This window comes from Ovis canadensis, chromosome 2 (assembly GCF_042477335.2).
Source record: "Ovis canadensis isolate MfBH-ARS-UI-01 breed Bighorn chromosome 2, ARS-UI_OviCan_v2, whole genome shotgun sequence".
Classification (NCBI taxonomy): Eukaryota; Metazoa; Chordata; class Mammalia; order Artiodactyla; family Bovidae; genus Ovis; species Ovis canadensis.
In genome coordinates this window covers 138,900,172-138,905,889 of record NC_091246.1, presented here as the reverse complement: position 1 = coordinate 138,905,889, position 5,718 = coordinate 138,900,172, and the positions used below count along the sequence as shown (strand labels likewise).

The 5,718-nt window shown below is 42.4% G+C and overlaps 1 long non-coding RNA gene across 1 annotated transcript; it reads right to left on the bottom strand.

Annotated features, from left to right (window-relative positions):
* Window positions 1-2,757: 2,757 nt before the first annotated feature.
* Window positions 2,758-4,613, bottom strand: LOC138434663 (uncharacterized). The gene is made up of 3 exons (XR_011254831.1): window positions 4,442-4,613; window positions 3,423-3,511; window positions 2,758-3,243 (listed from the first exon to the last, which is right to left on the bottom strand). It is a non-coding gene; the product is annotated as an uncharacterized lncRNA (long non-coding RNA).
* Window positions 4,614-5,718: the final 1,105 nt, after the last annotated feature.

Here is a 5,718-nt window from a genome sequence, read left to right as displayed (position 1 = left end):
CCGGCCCCAGCACAGGCCCACAATCCATTGTGATTCGTCAAGGCCTCTCTGTTCTGATTGGTTAGTGCTACGCATGCGTGGGTGCACGCGCACGCACACAGACACACACACAGACACAGACACACACACAGACACACACACACACACACCCATCCCCATCACTAAGCACAGGTTCCTTTTCTGAAATGCCCTTCCCAAGACTCCTAAATTTTAAGTTTTGCAGGCTTTGTGGGCATCCACTCTCCCAGGCCCACCCCACTCTTCACATGCCCGTGTAGATAAACTTGTTTTACTAAGAGCTAATTTCCAATTTAGCGCACAATATGGAGAACTAAAGTTTCGCAGAGCAACTTGTGGGAATGGCCTCAGGACATATTGAAATCTGTTCATGTCATATGTCAAGTAACTAAGAATTAAATAGGATACCCAGGAAAGCAGAACATGGGCCTCTGTCTCCTGTTTCCTGCACTGCAGACAGATGCTTTACACGCTGAGCCAGCTGAGAAGCCCCAGAACATGGCCAGACAGGAATAATGAGTGTCCTTAAGACACATGTTGAAACACAAGAGAACCTGTGTCCAAATTTCACTATATGTTTCATGTGCATTTAAAGACTTCAGAATTCTCTGATTTTTGAACTACTGTGCAGCAACCAGAGAGGGAAGCAGAGCCATTTGTGACCTGTAGTTGTTTCACCAGTTGCTCTGTAAATGCTTTTTCTTTTTAATTGAGGGGTAGGATATTGAATTTTCAGAATAGAAAGTTTCCTTTATTTTGATACTTCAGCGATTCTTCACAGCCCCAAAGACATCTCATCACTAATCGATTCCAACAGACTTTGCTCTGTTTGGGCTCCCCTGTGTCAGAGAATAAATAAAGTTGGCAGTTGGCAGCTCTGTGTGGACTCTAGTCCGGGAAACATCTTTAGGTTTCAGTTTCACACTTGATGATGGTCTGAGTCTGGGCTACTGGAAAGGACGTTCTTTTGTAAAATGCTCTGGATTCCTAGTTATTCTTCTGTCTCTTCCACCCTGCACATCCCTAGGGTTTTGAGCTGCTCTATTTCTTTGTGAGGTGGGTCTGTATCCACAGAGGACCAATGCTTAGGTTTCCCCTCATGACCCGAATCATTTATTTCTAGCTGAAATGCTCTCCTTAACTCTCTGTTGTCTTGTTTTTCAAGAATCCTACCTTTCCCCTTGTGCTGCGTGTGTTGGGGCTGGTGTGTGTATGTGGTGCGGGAGATCACTCAGAGAGGACCAACTTGACTGACTGTCTTTTGTGATAAGCTTAAAACACCCATCTTAACTGAAGGTTTCTGGTTTTTCAACCTTATGTTTAATTGTGTGATGCTTGATAAAGGTAGCAAAACAGTACCAGTTGATAAGTAAATGTTAATATATACTGCAAATACAAAAGCAGTTTCTTCAGCAATTGATAATGCATGAAAATGTGCAATAATAGTATTTAATTTGCACCAGTAGGTGAGAACTCTGAATCCTTCATTATGAGCCTAAATCTGATTTTTGTTTGTGACCAGCATGAATGCTGACCTCTGCCCTTTGAATGATCTTTCCATCTCCCAGAAAGTTCATGAAAAGGTCATGGAGCTGCACTGACTTCCTCTGTGTGTGCATGGACGTGTCTTTGCTATTGATCTGGGGAAAGACCTGGCTTTGTCCATTCAGTGGTTTTGCTCACTTTATTTTAAATGGAAACCTGATCAGTAATTATAGAATTTTTCCACCGGAATTCACACCTGACTAAGTGCAGAAAGCTAACCTCTTTTCACGCTGGTTATTAAGCCTGTGTTTTACCTTGGCCATAACTCCCAATTAAACGCATTTCTTGTACCCTTAACAAAGCAAAATATGGCACTTACTGGTCACAAGCTCAAAGCAGGAGAGAAAGGGGGGAAATGGCTTAATAGCTGAAAATAAAAACACCAGTGAATTTTTCTTATGGATTCCTTCATGTCAAATTCATATCATGAATGACTCTGAGTTTTCTCTTTAGATCATCTTGGCATGATCGAGGAGCAAAAATAAAAATGATTTCTAGTATATTCTTGAAGTGATTCCTTCTTTTGATGCCACCTGTCAGCGTAAAAGAGGTTATGAATCTCCGGAAACCTGCTTTACTGACACCATCAGCAGCGCTGGCACCGGTTTTCAAATCAGACTGCAGTAACTGGTAGAGCTGGAGGGTTTTAAATCTCCACTAGAAAACTATTGCCATTTATGAACAACAAGCATTGTACTGAAATGGTGAAAAATGCATGTGCGTCATATTTAGAATGATTGTGGAGGGGGGATATAACAATACTTTTCAAGACTGTAAGCAATACATATATTCGTATCTTGTGCTATTTATCTTGTAGATATACAGCACTGGAAGTTCTCAGCTGCTAGCTGTTAGGTTAGCGTTGAGAAGGAAAGATCCTGAGGGTTGTCACTGCTGTATATCACTGCAGCCGTGCCCTTTGATTACAATGGGGCAACACCAGTCATTAATAACGGGGAAAGCTTTTTGTCTGGCAAATGCATCGCTGTACGGGCCTCCTTTCTTAACACCTAGGCATCTTGGTGAGGTTGCAAAGGTAAATTAAAGATGAAGAATGTTTATTTTACAGCCACACTTGTAAATGGAGCCATTCCAGAAAATGTATTTTTTTCCCAGTCCTATAAACTTGATTCGTTTTCATATTTTGCATTTGCTCAAGGGAACCCAGTTATTAAGCTTCACTCGAACAAATAATGTGAGCACAATGTAATTATGATTTTAATTTCATCACTGTCACACTCAGTTACCAGAGGGTTACAGAACAAGCTAACCACTAAGACAACAATTGCAGTACAGACTTAAAAACCCAAGTGTGTCCATAGTTGGAGATTTCCTGAAGAGTATAATATGAATAGAATTTGCAGGGCAGGATCCTTTCCAATGTGGGAAAAAAACCCAACGTGGTCAGATTTGATACTTATTGAATGTGTTGCTTGGCAGTTTAATACCAGCAGCCAGTTTTCCAGAAGTGAGGCTTCGCCATCAGAAGTCACCCCAAAGTTAACTGTTTGCAAGGGAGCTTGATTCATGTTCAGTTCAGTTCAGTTGCTCAGTCGTGTCTGACTCTTTGCGACCCCATGAATCGCAGCACACCAGGCCTCCCTGTCCATCACCATCTCCCGGAGTTCACTCAGACTCACGCCCACCGAGTCCGTGATGCCATCCAGCCATCTAAGCCAACTTAAAAGAAACAAATTTATAAATGCCATCTCCCTGTGGGACATGTGACAACTTTTTCAAGGTGAGTACAATTACCATGTCAGTTTACCTCTATTTCATTTCTAGTGCCACTAGAGTCCATTAAGACCCATCATTCCTTAACTAGACTATTACAATAACCTCTTTGGTTGTTTTCTTACCTCCAGCCCAGCTTCCTTTAATTCAGAGGTTTTCAAAGTAGGAGATTTCCACAACCCATTAATGGTGGTGAAATCAATTTAGTGTTTCCCTATTAACATTAAGAAAAAGAAAGAGAGCAGAATGAGACGAAGCACATTGCAGCACATTGCACAAAGAAAGGGCAAGTGTTATTGCCTGGCACTCTCCTTCAGACACGTGCGTGTGTGCACGTGTGGGTGTGACAGCTGTGTGTGTGTGTGTGCACACGTGTGTGTGTCTGCATACTCCTACTCTCATTGGTTCCAGATGTAAAATGTGGTTCTTCTGTAGGTTCTGACAAAAACTAAAAGTTTGAAAACTCCTGCTCTAATAATCCATGCTTCCCAACGTGTAAAATGCTTCCAGGCAATTCGGGCTCTTAATACTGGATCATGTGATGACAGTGCTGTTGCTGTTTCTCTTCCAGTCTATCTGATTGGATCAAGAAGAATGTCTCAGGTTGGTGCTAGCTATCCTTAACACTCACTGACACCACCTACTTTTCATTCTTGTTGTTTTTAACAAAATTAGATTCAACCGTTTTGATAAGAACGTTATCCGGATCAAATGTTGTAATATTGTTTTGGTGATATTATATTTATTGTGTTCATTTTTTAAGGCAAATGACACTGACTTTCCATTTCTGCTTATGATATACAGTTTCTCTTAAAATAGCTGAAAGGAAAAGGTTAATTTAAAGAAAAATAGTACAGGAGGAACATGGTTAGGGCAAAAATTATGATCAGCATATGGAAATCATTCAAGGTTTTGCTAAAGCTGCGATTATTAATCAATTTTTAAAACTATCACTGGAATAATCTTTCTAAAATCAAAGTGAATCCTGTCCTTTCCTCTACATAAAATTCCTTAGTACTGTTCCACTGTCTACAGGATCTGATGCCTGCCTCCTTTTCCATATACATCTCCTTTTATAGCCCCACTCACAAACCAGCTGAAAATTTTGTTCTCTTTCACCTCTGTGCCTTTGCCCATTCTGTACCTTCCTTGGCAGGAAGCTGCTGGAATGCCAGCCACGTCTGCCACCATAAGCTCGTCCTCGACCCTCAAGGCTCCGCTCAAATATGAAAGCTCCAGGTCTTCCCCTAGCAGCCGACACTCCAGGCTCCATTCTCACATAGCAGCTTATTCATACCACTATAAAAGTGGAAAGTGAAAGTTGCTCAGTCATGTCCGACTCCTTGTGACCCCATGGGACTGTAGCCCGCCAGGCTCCTTAGTCCATGGAATTTTCCAGGCAAGAATACTGGAGTGGGTAGCCATTCCCTTCTCCAGGGATTGAACCTGGCTCTTCTGCATTGTGGGCAGATTCTTTACCATCTGAGCTACCAGGGAAGCCCATTCATACCCCTGGGATACCATTTATTACAATAATTATCAGGTTTTTTTCACCTCTTTTCTTACCCTAAAGCACAAATGTCTTATTCATCTTTATCTCTTGAGTATCTAAGATAGTTCTTGGCACATTCACATGGTAGGAACACACAAACTTTTGAGAATGAGTTAATTCCTCATAATGAAGATGTACTTGGCCCAAGAACAGCATCAGACATAATTTAGGAGCAGATTATAAATCCTAAATTGGCTTTGTCAGCATAGAAAGCCAAATGGGATTGAAATTAGTAACAACAACAACATTCAAAATAATATTAACCAACAGGAAGTAACTGCTTAGCAAGTGCATGGCCCTCTATGTACATTATCTCATAGTCCATAAAAATCTCAAGAGGGAGGAGCTCTGATTTTGTCCTCAGTGTGGAAACAAGAGGGTCAACAAGGTTAGGTCACTTGTCCAAGGTCAGTAGCTGTTCAGTGGTCGAACTGAGATCTAGGTCCAGGGATCTCTGCCCCCAGAGCCTGCCCCCAGCCACCAGGCTACATGCCAAGGATGGACCAATTGCCTTTCACTCTCTAAAGAGAATGGGACTGGCATGATGCAACTGCTTTCCCTGGCTCTGCATTGTTTAGCCCGGCTGCCCCAGTGTGTGCTGAGAACAGCCTACCATCTGTCCTGGTCACTGCTCTGTTCCGGTCACTGCTCTGTCCTGGTCACTCCTGGCTTCTCCAGCACTCTGCCTCCTTGGCTCCAGGCTCTTAAGTGGTTCCCCAAGCTTGATTCTGCCCAACTGGCCCAACTTCAGGCCTCCCTCATAACTGCCTGGTTCACGAAGCAGTGTCACGTCCTGTTTAACAGCTAGACGGCTGCTCCCAGAACACTTGACTGTACAACTCAGCTGTTTGACTTCAGGCAAGTTACTT